This window comes from Myxocyprinus asiaticus, chromosome 36, assembly GCF_019703515.2.
Source record: "Myxocyprinus asiaticus isolate MX2 ecotype Aquarium Trade chromosome 36, UBuf_Myxa_2, whole genome shotgun sequence".
Lineage (NCBI taxonomy): Eukaryota > Metazoa > Chordata > Actinopteri > Cypriniformes > Catostomidae > Myxocyprinus > Myxocyprinus asiaticus.
Genome location: NC_059379.1, coordinates 17,067,272 through 17,080,933, shown reverse-complemented (window position 1 = coordinate 17,080,933; position 13,662 = coordinate 17,067,272).

The following is a 13,662-nucleotide window of genomic DNA, read 5'->3' as shown; positions in this document are numbered from 1 at the left end:
AAAGATACCAATGCCCGGATCACCCGTTGGTATCTGGCTCTTCAGCCGTTTAAGTTCAAGGTGGTCCACAGACCGGGGGCGCAGATGGCTGTCGCTGACTTCCTTTCCAGGAATGGGGGGGGGGGGGTGGTAGGCAGGCAGGCCGGATGCCGCCCCGGCCTGAGTCGGGCGGTGGGGATATGTGGCAGCGGGGGCGTGGTCAAGCATCTCTCCGGAGAGAGAGAAAGCGGTAAGGGTGCTTACACCTGAGCTAAATTATGTCTAACACCTGTCTCTAATTTCAGTAAGCACGGGGAGAGCGGATAAATAGAGCCACACTGCAAGTAGAAAGGGGAGAGAGCCTGGGCACCACAGACCCGAACAAGAAGCAAGAGTTTTGTTATTACAAATGATGAGAGTTTTATTTTGGTGAAGCGGTGTGTGATTATAGTTCAACTTAGTGAATATTGCAAAGAGAAAAATAAATCCTTACCTGAACCAGGAAAGCTGCTTCTCGCCTCCTCTTTACAATATATTTTTGGGGATTTATTCTGACGGCTGTTTGAATAAAATAACAAAAATAAAAACAGAGGTTGATTGGGCCATATATACACCGATTAGCCACAACATTAAAACCACCTGCCTAATTTTGTGTAGGTCCCCCTCATGCCACCAAAACAGTGCCAACCCGCATCTCAGAAAGGCATTCTGAGATGCTATTCTTCTCACCAAAATTGTACAGAGGGGTTATCTGAGTTACCGTGGACTTTGTCAGTTCGAACCAGTCTGACCATTCTCTGTTGACCTCTCTCATCAACAAGGCATTCCCGTCTTCAGAACCGTTGCTCACTGGATGTTATTTTGTTTTTGGCACCATTCTGAGTAAATTCTAGAGACTATTGCATGTAAAAATCCAGGACATCAGCTGTTACAGAAATACTCAAACCAGCCCATCTGGCACCAACAATCATGCCATGGTCCAAATCACTGAGATCACAATTTTTTCCCCATTCTGATGGTTGATGTGAACATTAACTAAAGCTCCTGACCCATATCTGCATGATTTTATGCACTGCACTGCTGCCACACAATGCGGGTTGGTGCAGTTTTGGCAGCACGAGGGGGTCTTACACAATATTAGGCAGGTGGTTTTAATGTTGTGGCTGATTGGTATATATACACTGCATGCACAATTATTAGGCAAGTGAGTATTCTGATCTTTACATTTACATTAATGCATTTGGCAGACGCTTTTATCCAAAGCTACTTACAGTGCACTTATTACAGGGACAATCCCCCTGGAGCAACCTGGAGTTAAGTGCCTTGCTCAAGGACACAATGTTGATGGCTGTGGGGATTTAACTAGCAACCTTCTGATTACCAGTTATGTGCTTTTGCCCACTACGCCACCACCACTCCAATGATCTTATCATTATTTCCATGCAAATTTTCCAACTCCAAACCATATAAACTTGAATGCTAATTGGATTCAATAATTTTCAGGTGATATATATTTGTGTAATGAGGGAGGGTGTGGCGAAAGTGACTAACACCTTATATCAAAGTGTGCATAATTATTAGGCAGCTTCATTACCTCAGGTAAAATGGGCCAAAAAATAGAATTAACTGGCACTGAAAAGTCAAACATTTTAAAATGCCTTTCAGACGGATGCAACACTCTTGAAATAGCTAAGCTATTGACAATCAAACATTTTGTTGCGAATAGTCAACTGGGGCGCAAAAAAAATGCATGGAGAAGAAAAGGCGCAAATTAACTGCAAAAGACTTGAGAGGAATTAAATGTGAAGCTACCAGGAACCCATTATCCTCCAGTGCCACCATATTCCAGAACTGCAACCTACCTGGAGGTTTTTTTTTTTTATTATTATTAAATTCAAATGCTTGTTTTCCTTACACTATTTCAAGGCCATCTGACTGCCCTGTGTTATTGTCACATTTCTACCATAAACTGCTTCATGTGAAATATCTACACTATTAACTGACAAAGTGCTTCAAGCAATTTCAAGCAGCATTACAAAAATGGCATAATTGTTTGAATAGCAGTATTCCTAAATGTCCCATTGAAATCAGTTATTCCTTTAAAAATTAACCAAGTCAGGGAAAAATTGGAATGCCTCTCACGTCTGTCACTCTCAATATGTCAGAAAAGTTTTGAGGCCCCCCTGAAACATTAGAGTCCTCTGGAAACCACAGTGATGGTAAACCCTGGATATACACGTGTGCTTTAGAATATAAATTATCCTGAGGTCGATGAGACCTAGGGCTAGAGTCAACAGAGGAAGCATCAGCGCTTTACCCTGCATTCCCTACGGTCACCTCTCTAAATGAGCCGTTTTGCTTTTATGGGTGAGTGCAAGTGTTGAAATCTGTGAAGCCTGTTGCAGGGTCCCTTGGCTGTAATGCATCCATCTGGACAATAAACCCCACAGCAGCCGGCCCATAGTGACGTGCAAATAACAAACAAAGGGAGTGGGTCAGAGTGAAGTCTGTCCATCGTTGCAATCGCTTACCACTTATTGAAAAATCTGATCACAAGCATATAAGTTATACATCTGTATGCGAACACATTGCCATCAGCTGAGTTGTGATTTTTCCCATAAAAGGACATATGTAGTAATGTCCCTGCTGTTTCCAATGGCCGGATCAGTGATTACAGTTGTTTGAGCTTGCCTGGGCCTATTAAATTAAAACAAAATGTGGTGAACTCACAGTTGCTGTGGAGACAAAGCAGAAATCCTTCAACAGGTGCTTTTCCCCTAAAGCTAGACCAAGGATGAAGCACACATATGCAGAAGAGGTGGCTGCACTTTACACTTCTTTCCAACCACAACACACATACCACACATTCTTCACAGCCACACAACTGGAGGAGCACAAGTACAAGGTGGAATCATGCACACCATGAGCAGCATTACATCATTCCTAAGTACTAGGAAAGTCAACAAAAACATCTCTATTTTATTAACCCTATTTTATTAACCTTATATAACTTGTTTTTGGATTCACAGTTTGCTAATAGTCTTTAATAGAAACAATAGTTTTACAGCTAAGTATCACTAAAGGTTTTTGACCAAATGTAGAAGACAATAATTTGAAACACTTGATCAAAAGCTGGCAAAGTTAAACTAAAACCTTATCTACACTGGAAGCATTAAAGCTGCATGTCATCTCTAAATGTTCATTAACATGTACCAATCAGCTTTGTTTTCTGGCAGACTAGACTAACATTAGTAAAATGTGTGAATTACTGTAACCTACTTCATTTTCAACAGAAATCCCTTGACTTGAATGTAATTTACATAATCATTATTATTAAACAGATTGGTCTTGGATGCTGATTGGTCAATAGCCATGCTTCATTCACGATTAAGGACAGCTATGACCTCTTCATTTAATGATAAAACAACAACAACAACATTTTAATGAACAGTTGGTTTTATTACAGATGGATCATACTGTGAAATCGGAAAGAGTAGGTTGACTTTTCTTTAGATTAAATCGGCCTGTGCTTACCGAAATTTGAAACACTGCCCCCAGTGGCCAAAGTGGTAAGTTTTGTTGTGCATATGGACACATGTGATCTCAGTTTTCTGGGTGTAATGTCCACAGAGCCAAAATCAAGTTGTGAAGCAAGTTGTTTTCAGCCGGACAGGCTGTAATACAGTGAAACTGTATCCCCCAACCCAAAGCCCAAACCTAAACCTAACCATCAGTGGTGTAAAAATTTAATGTTAGAGAGAAAATTGCAACCTTCAAATCATGCTCGTCACTGATTATGCGAACACGATTACTTCCTGGTTTCAGAACCAGGGTCTCCCATGCTGCTGATGTGATGCACTTCTGGTCACATCACAGAGGAAGGTAAATACACTGGAGCCAATGCAAACATGTCTGATAGGAGATGGCACTTATCAGTTAGTCAGCATAATGTGGCCAATCCTAGGGTACAGGAAGTATCTGAAATATGTCGAACTCCCGTTTGATCATGTTCCCCTTTTGTCACTCACTCGACGTTGTGTCGATGAAGCGACACTAGGGGTCGCTCCTGGGAGCCCCAGACATCTCTGATCTTTTGAGAAAAGGCCAATGAGAATTGGCGAGTGGAATTTGTATGCCACTCCCCCGGACATACGGGTATAAAAGGAGCTGCAACCACTCATTCAGATTTCTTCTTCGGAGCCGAGTAGTTGTGTTCATTCAAGCTGAACTACTACTGGTCCATTCATCTCTCTTGCTCTCAGGAGCTGTTGATCTTACGTCGCATTACAGCGGTTCTCCCCCTCTTGCACCGGCATTGTGCAGAGAACATTCCTGGGCGCTTCAACAGCGAGAAAAAAAAGAGTATATTTTCTCTCTAAAAGAGAATATTTCCAACTAAAAGTGTGGCACTCACGAAAGCGTCTTTTTCAAGATTATGAAAAATCCTTTTCATTTGTGTATCCTTCCTGGTTGCGGTCTCTATCTCTCCGCTTCTGATGGCCACGATCGCTGTATCTCGTGTTTGGGTGCTTCCCACGCGGAGACATCGTTCATGGATGGTTCATGTCCTCATTGCAAGAACAAGACCATGGCTACGTTGCGGTCGTGGCTTTCTTTCGTCAGAAAGAAAGCCACCCCAGCGGCTCTCCGTCTTGGTCCTTCTACCTATGGGTATGAGGCTGAGTCAGTTAGCACTGGGGGTGATGTGGGGACTTCAGTGGGAGCTTCTCCGCAGGGTAACCCCCCACAGACCTCCCATTCTCCTGCATGCTCGTATGCCCCGGCCGGGTTCTGGGATGAGACCGCGGGCCCATCTCAGGGCGGGTTCATGGCCTCGTTCAGAACTCACGAAGAGGATGAGATATCCATTGCAGCATCGGAGAGTGGGCTCGCCGTGTCTGAAGCGGAAGACTCAGCTGGACTCCCACCCTAGGGTATGGTGGTCCAGTCACAGGCGGACACAGAGCTGGCGGCCATGCTTGCCTGGGCAGCCGCGAGTGTCGGGCTGGAGTGGAACCCTCCACTCCCCCCTGAACCCTCGTGGCTCGACGATTGGTTTCTGGGGCCGGAGTGCCACTCACGGCCACGCTCTGCCCCCCGTTCCTTTCTTCCCGGAAGTGCATGAAGAGCTTACGCGGTCGTGACAGGCACCTTTTACTGCCCGCACCTGATTCGTGAACTCCTCCGCTCTCACTACCCTCGACAGTGGGGCAGCGAGGGGGTACTCGGCGATTCCTCGGGTGGATCAGGTGGTCGCGGTGCACTTGTGGCCGCAGAGCGTTGCCACCTGGTAGAGTCATCCGAGGCTCCCTTCCAGGGCCTGTAGGCTCATGTCGTCACTGATGGCTAAAGCCTACGGCGCTGCTGGACGTGCAGCCTCCGCCCTGCATGCTATGGCTCTCCTGCATATGCACCAAGCCAAGGCACTTAAAGAACTGCATGAGGGCAGTTCTGACCCGGGATTAATGCAGGAGCTGCGCTCGGCGACCGACCTCGCCCTCTGGGTGACAAAGGTCATGGCGCGGTCTCTCGGGCAGGTGATGTCCACCTTGGTGGTCCAGGAATGCCACCTCTGGCTCAACCTGGTCGAGTCGAGAGAGGCTGACAAGGTTCGATTCCTTGACGCCCCCATCTCCTTGATGCACCTCAGCCAGCTGGAGCTTTGGGTCAACTGGGAAAAGAGCAAGCTCTCCCCGGTTCAGAGCATCTCTTTTCTCGGTATGGAGTTAGACTCGGTCTCAATGACGGCACGCCTCACAAACGAGCACTCGCAGTTGCTGTTGAACTGTCTGAGTACGTTCAGACAGAAGACATCGGTCCCACTGAAATCTTTTCAGAGGCTGCTGGGGCATATGGCATCCTCAGCAGAAAGCACGTGTTGGTCCGGACGGACAACACGGCGATGGTTGCATACATCAACCACCAAGGTGGCCTATGCTCTCGTTGAATGTCGCAACTCTCCCGCCGTCTCTTCCTCTGGAGTCAGCAGTGGCTCAAGTCGCTGCGAGCCACTCATATCCCGGGCAACCTCAACAGCACAGCGGACGCGCTGTCATGGCAGGTCACGCTCAGGGGACTCCACCCTAAGGTGGACCAGCTGATCTGGAGTCGATTCGGTCAAGTGCAGGTGGACCTGTTCGCTTCCCGAGAATCCTCCCACTGCCCGCTCTGGTATTCTCTGACCGAGGATCCCCTCGGCACAGATGCGTTGGCACACAGCTGGCCCCTGGGGATGAGGAAGTATGCGTTTCCCCTAGTGAGCCTACGTTGTGCAAGGTCAGGGAGGACGAGGAGCAGGTCATCCTAGTGGCAACTTATTGGTCCACCCGGACTTGGTTCTCGGACCTCACGCTCCTCATGCTCCTCAGACACAGAGGTCTGCCCGTCTCGCCCCACTAGTCCACGTAACACAGTTCAGTAGTCGTGGCATTTTGTATAGGGACCCCTAGTGTCACTTCATCGACACAACGTCGACTGAGTGACAGAAGGGGAACGTCTCGGTTACTGTCCCTCCTGCCACAACACCGAACAACCCGCTGAATGGGCCGGGACCTTGTCTCGGCTCCTCAGTACAAAACCTGAATGAGTGGTTGCATTCCAGCTCCTTTTATACCTGTATGTCCGGGGGAGTGGCATGCAAATTCCACACGCCAATTCTCATTGGCCTTTTCTCAAAAGATCAGAGATGCCTGGGGCTCCCAGGAGCGACCCCTAGTGTCACTTTATCAACACAACGTCTCGTTCCCTCCATCAGGGAACGGAGGTTACAACAGTAACCGAGACATTTTTTATAATGTGGTGACTATATTCACACTATGGCATGGCCTGTCGTACCATAGGCCAGAGACCAGAAACATCACAAGCTGGCCTTGATGTATCTAATTTCAAATGCATTACACAGCTCTTGGGCATAATTGATTCTGATTGGTCAATCGTGCCATCCAGCATTCTGATCTTTCAAAATAATAACTGCACTCATTTGGGGATGAACTGATATTTTACCACTCACATCTCATAACACTCTGCAATCTCTACGAGTAAGCTTATAAAATTCAACTCAAATCAATGTTTCATGTCCATTTATTTATTTAACAAGTAGTCATGTAAAAAGCAGGATAATAAGCAGTCAGGCTTCTCAAATCTTCTCAAAATTAACACCAACACCAGAACTCCCAAACCAGAGATTGCATTTTTTTTTCTGGAAACTCTCTCTTTCTAAATCATTTTAACTCAATTTAACAAATTAAATATTTTTTAAAAACCCATTTAATTATTTATTTGTTAAGCAGCTGTGCAATAAACTGGATAATCTACTATAACATACCCTCTGCTTTGTGTCGTTGTCCTGATCAACCTGTCGGGTTTATTTTGCGATAATTATCGGCCGACTGTTGATTATCCCTTGAATATAACAAATAAAATTCATAGCAATCTGTTCACACATGTCGTGTTTGTAATTAAATTCATTTTGTGACAGATGAACAGGGAAAATAAAGTAGCAGGAGTACCTCTGCAGTGCATTAAAAATGTAAACAGGGTGTACGTAAACTAAAGGGATGTTTACACTGTAGATAGCTTCATTTATTATAAAGGGATCGATTTTATTTGAACACATCACGATTAGCTGCTCACTTCCAATGTAGCCAGCGTAAGGACACCCAAAAAGAACACTCACCAAATTGAGTTCTTGCACAGCTCTAAATTGGTAGGCCTGCTAAAGCTCTGAAAGACAACCACCACAGGAAAAATCCTGCTGACACAAGCTGAAGTTCACACAAATCATATATGCGAACCTGGCCAAGCTCATGGGGGTAGGTCGCCCGAGAGACGGACAGGCTCATTTGGTTTCCTCGTCCTGGGATCCATCAGGATATGTGACAGGCCGATTGTGGCCCCGCTGTTCTGACAGCACCAATAAGTCCACATGAAGGGAAAGCCCTTGACTACCCCTGCCCCCACTTGCCTTGCCTCATTACCCTCCACAGGTGCCTCCCACGCTAGCTGAAGTCTCTATCTCTCAGGACGGATCTGATCTCCCCCACACACTTGGACTCAACCTGTGCACCATTACCGTAACAATCTCCAGAGCCAGGGTGCTCCATTCTTACATAGCGTGTAAGTGTCACACAATTCAAGAATGATTAAATGGAATAGGTTTTCAAGGTATATCAGGTGTCACAACAAATGAAAGGGAAGACAAAGAGAACAGATCAGGCAGAGGCATCATAATGTTGAAGCGAGCACCATATTTAGGCATCTGCCAAGTTACACAAAAGTTCTCATTTGTTATTAGGTAGACTCTGCAAAGCACTACATACTTTGAGTAAAAAAAGCATTGAAGCTGAGATCTGTTCTCTAGATGTTTCCTTTCATCACATGTGGAAGACACGGTTGAGAGATGTTTTAGATAAAGTTGGTTTTATGTGTTAGTTTTTTGTAATGCATTCATTTTGAGTAACTTAATCACAGGAGAACTTGAATGATAAGAAGCTAACTGAAGGATAGATTTACACAACTCTCACTCCAAACAAATGCTGTATCTCACATGACCCTAACTGTGTACACAATTTGTTTTAATCATATGCTGGCTAGAGATGAGGCCTGGAAGCCCCAGTAATCCAGACTGTAGAATGAATTCTGTATGAACTTCATCTGACAGAGGAAAAACACTCAGAACACCTCTACAATATGGGCCGGGGCAAAGATCAGCTTTTCAAAAGCAATGTTTTCACAATGAGATACATCTGGTGCTGTCGAACATATAGATAAGTCAATGTAATCAATATGTAATTTAATCAGTATGTAATCAATTTTTTCTTTTTTAAATCTCCACTATGTAACTTTTGGCCCTCTAGCGGTTGAAGCATAAAACTGAAAGTAACTTGCACATGAACACTTTACTTCAGTTGTGATTCAGCACTGATCTTCTCCACGGATTAATATCATGGTTCGAGGACTCTGTGATTACCTGCAGAGCGGAGTCATGACAAGCTATTTTCATTTTGATATTATGTCATTCGCGTAAACATTTATAACCGATATATTACTTACTTTGAGGAAAATAAACAACACTCTTAATTATATTTTAATTATTAAAATATAAATATAAAATATAAAGTGTTTTATCCACTACAAAATATACATTAATGTTTGTATGGTTCTACACATATCACTTTAAGAGGTGAAATTCATGAAATGTCTGATTTGAGTTAAATTGAAGGCTCTACATTTTATATTACAATCTACAGCCTAACTGGACAATGCAAGTGACCCAAAATACTACAACAGCATGTCTATGCACTGTGAGCAATAAGACTATAATATAAAAAATGCAAAGCAAGGATTTAATAATGATGAAATACTTATTGAAAATGACAATAATATGCAGAAACATGCAATATAACAATTACAATGTTTGATCGTTTATTTGGGAGTAAAGTTGCAACAGAGAGATGGCTGCATGCTAAACAAATTAATATACATTACTGTGCAATGAAATCACTACATTATAAACAACTTGCGATGAGTTGCAACTATAGTGGCTTTACACTTGCGTTTAGACCAGTAGGTCTCTGTTAGGTAAAAAAAAAAAAAAACTTAGAGACACAATTCCGGAATCTCGAAACTGCAACAATGTTATAAAATACTCAGAAGTCATGAATGTTAGTAAACATGTAACAGTAACTTATAAACGTGTCGAGATCACATGAGTAATGTGCGATTCATTAAAGCATGACCAACCAATATAAGCTTCAACAACCCCACCAGAAAACAAATAAAAGCATTATAGCATGTAAACAACTTTGCCAAACAGTAAAAAAAACAAAAAACAGTTAAAACCATTTGCTGAGTGATTTCACTCCACTGCTGTCCTGACTCCTGAAACCGTGACTGAACTGACTGAACAGCAGTCGCATTTGCGACTCGCAACTAGCTGGACATGACACAAGCATGCAAGGATGAATGACATATGCCTGCAATTTCGTGCCATATCCGACCCGACAGCTCTAAATAAAAATCTTTATACTTACTGTAGTGTATTTGAGTAAGACAAGGACAGGGTTTTGAACATGGGTTTTTTATGTACTCACTCAGTGATGAACATTTGTTAATTGTAACCAAAAAAATATTACATAATGCAGCTTTAAATGTTAGAAGATTTGTGTAAGAAGTAGATATTTTCAATAAAATTTCTGGTATGTCTATTTTGCATACTGATAGCATATGGTCTTCTGTGATACTCGGCCAAAATCCAGCCATTAGGGATGAGTAACTGGGTATTGATAATGCATTTGATAACCAGATAGACTTGCTTCTGTAGAATATCTCATACGGTTCACTCATGGTTTACATGGAATTCATCCACAATTTATAACATTCAAATTTATATTTTATTCCATAACTGTTAATTATAACAGAGGATATCATCATGGTTGTTGTTTGTAAGTTGTGCAAGACATAGTACAGCTAAACTCTTTGTTTTAAAAAAAAAAAAAAAAGAAATGTCCATATTGAACAGCACACTGTACATACAGCACAGGACAAAATGTTTCACGGTAATCCTCCCTAAAACTGCTATCAGTAGGGTCCCTCAAGGTTTCCATGCACTCTTTGTTAACAGTGCTGGGAAGTAATTGTTAAGTGCTGTGATATCCATTAGGATTGAAGGCACTTCTAGTGAATTACGGCTCTGTGTCTCTGAGGTGCTGATTGAGTGGACAGATGGCACATAAATTATGATGAAAAGACATCAGCAGGTTGACCCGCCCCATCGAATGCTTAATCTGCCGCCAAGAGAGATTTTCTTTTCTTTGAAACACTAGGAAAAAGGGACAGATTTAAAAAAAAAAAAAAAAAAATCAAACAAGTCATTCCATTAAACCTGCGATTGGCAGTCCTGCATCTGGAAAGCTTCGGCATTTGTTGCTACAGTTTCCAAAAAGTTCTCTGATTTTCCAGAATGCTCACATGAAACACGATAAATCGTTTAACCTCCGTTGGTGGTTTAGGGGGATCATGCACTCCTATGTCCGGTTCACTTGTCGTCTTTGAAAAGCGGCATAAAAATTTACATACTCTGTCTTCCTAACAGCCACTGTAGCCAGAGAGAGCATCGGAACTATTAGTAAGCAGCATCAGAACTCTTGCCATTTTTGTAACAATGGCAAATCTGTGAATTTAGAGCCTGCACAGATAAAACATACTCATTCTTCTCCTCAGTGACAAACACAGAGATTGTTCAGCCTGAATCAACTCCCAGAACCTGTTCACACACTCGTTCTGCAAGGAGCCCCTGGAGGAGTCGAGGGGGGCATGTGAGCATAACCCTTTACCCTACTTGTCCTGACTACACATCTGCACCTGTGCTTTAAACAGGGTCCCCCATTTGCCTTGCATTGTGACTTTCTGTCCTGTCTCTGCATTCTCAGAACTTTTATGTGTCTTGGTCTCTGTGTCTAGATGTGGGTCTTTCTCCAGGGACCTGATTAGAACAGACCGCTCTCTCAGCTGTGTTCTCCACTTGTCAGACCGGGCCTGCTTTATTGTTTCATTATGAGGGGGGGTGACATTCAGGAGTGTGTTTTACTGCCACTGGCTGTTTGTTAAGTCCAGGGATCACGACTCGTCCAACACTCACTAAATCATAAAAGCTTTTTTATTCACTGATTGCTTTCAGAAACGCAACTGTGAGCCAGACAGATACATATTTGAAACTGTGAACACAGCTTTTGCAGTTCATTACAAGTGTGTATGTTTTTTTTTAATAGAAAACAAAATGGTTTTAATGTTATTTTAAAATATGTTGCAATGATTAAATAACATTAAATCCAAACAAAGTCCAGTTATGAAAAAAAAAAAAAAGCTATGTTTATCTGAGGTCTTTTTGAAGTGTTTATAGAAGATACAGGTGTTCTGCCTTGATGCATCAGAAGGTATTGTGGTAACACTTCAAAATAAGGTTCCATTCGTTAACATTAGTTAATGCATTAGGTATCATGAAATAACAATTAGCAATGGTTTTTTTTAAAGCATTTATTAATCTTAGTTATTGTTAGTTCATAAAAATACAATTGTTCATTTTTAGTTCATTTAAGTTCATTATGCATTAACTAATGTTAACAAATGCTAAAATTGTTATTTTAAAATGTATTAGTATGTGTTGAAATTAACATTAAAAAGATAATAAATGCTGTGAAACTATTGTTCATTGTTAGTTCATGTTAACTAATGTTGTTAACTAATGTTAATAAATGGAACCTTAATATAAAGTGTTACCGTTATTGCAATAACCCTTTAGAGTGCTCTTTATGTGTTCTTTGTTTTCTTTCTAGCCATTAAGTTAAACTCTATTAAGCTGATTAAAACTCTGCTAACACTAGGACAGCTAAAATGCTCCTGTTTCTTAATCATAACAGTCTCCCGGTCCTGGCCTTTATAAGCCTCCAGCATGCCAACAGGTGACTTCATAAGAGCATATAAATTTATTTTTTATTGGGGATTTGGTAGAAGGTAACACTATACTTTTGGCTATTTGCTTAGGATGAGAATGGAGGTAAGGAAACGGAGAAGATGGGTAATGGAAGATTAAGGTTTCAAGTCCCCCCACCAGGACGTGGTCTTGGCTATCAGAGAGGATGAGAATGAACCGGCAAATTTAATGCTCAAATCAGCAATAGCGTACTAGTCGTGCTTTCATTTGACATTTTATGCTTTTAGCAGACGCTTTTATCCAGCAACTTACAGTGCATTAGTATACATTTATCTGTATGTGTGTTCCCTGGGAATCATACCCATGACATTTGCATTGCTAGTGCCATGCTCTACCACTTGAACTAAAGGAAATTTTTCTGTGATTCAGCATCTGAATCTATCTTTACTGCAGACTATTCTATCTCTTGCATCCCTCTCCTCTCCTGCATCTTTTGTTCTCCATTTTCTTAAAAAAACAAATCTGCACTGTGTGTCTGCAAGTCTGCAGATGATACATTCCCATCATGACACTGTTCTATAAAAATAAATCCCATGAGAGCATGATACTGACAGCGGCTGTACTCACCTGGGCCCTTTTTGATTCCTGTCACTCAACCCCAATTATCCAAACCACCTCTTCTCAGAGATAAAACTTTAACACATGGTAGATATGTCTCTCAGTTTTTACAATAAAGTTTGTCATAAGTGTGCAGGATAAGAATTCAACATTAAAATTAGAACATTAATACAAAAAGTTTTTGGCTAGCACTCATTTTGTAGCACTTTAATTAATTGTTTTACATTAATAATAGTTTAATAAGGAAAATATGATGTGCTGCTATGCTGGGGGATGTTTAATTTCTCAAGAAGTAAGACAACACAACTGGCATCCCATAAAGCAGAGATTTACTATTTTGGTTAGAGGAGCATGAGGAAATGTGAAAAGCCCATGGTAACACTCAATAAAAACTTTCATTAATATATCATTAAACAATATTATATAATGCTTAAAGATCAGTAGTTCATATACAGTATATTCAGTTTCACATGTGAATATATACAGTATAAAAATATAGTTACAAGCAGCAATTGGGGCCAAGCACAGTATTAAGCATGATCCATAGAATTAAAGGTCAGCAGAGGTATGTATGGTAATATACTTTATTTATGCCAATTATATCAAAGGTCAATGAGCAGATTTAATCATAATTG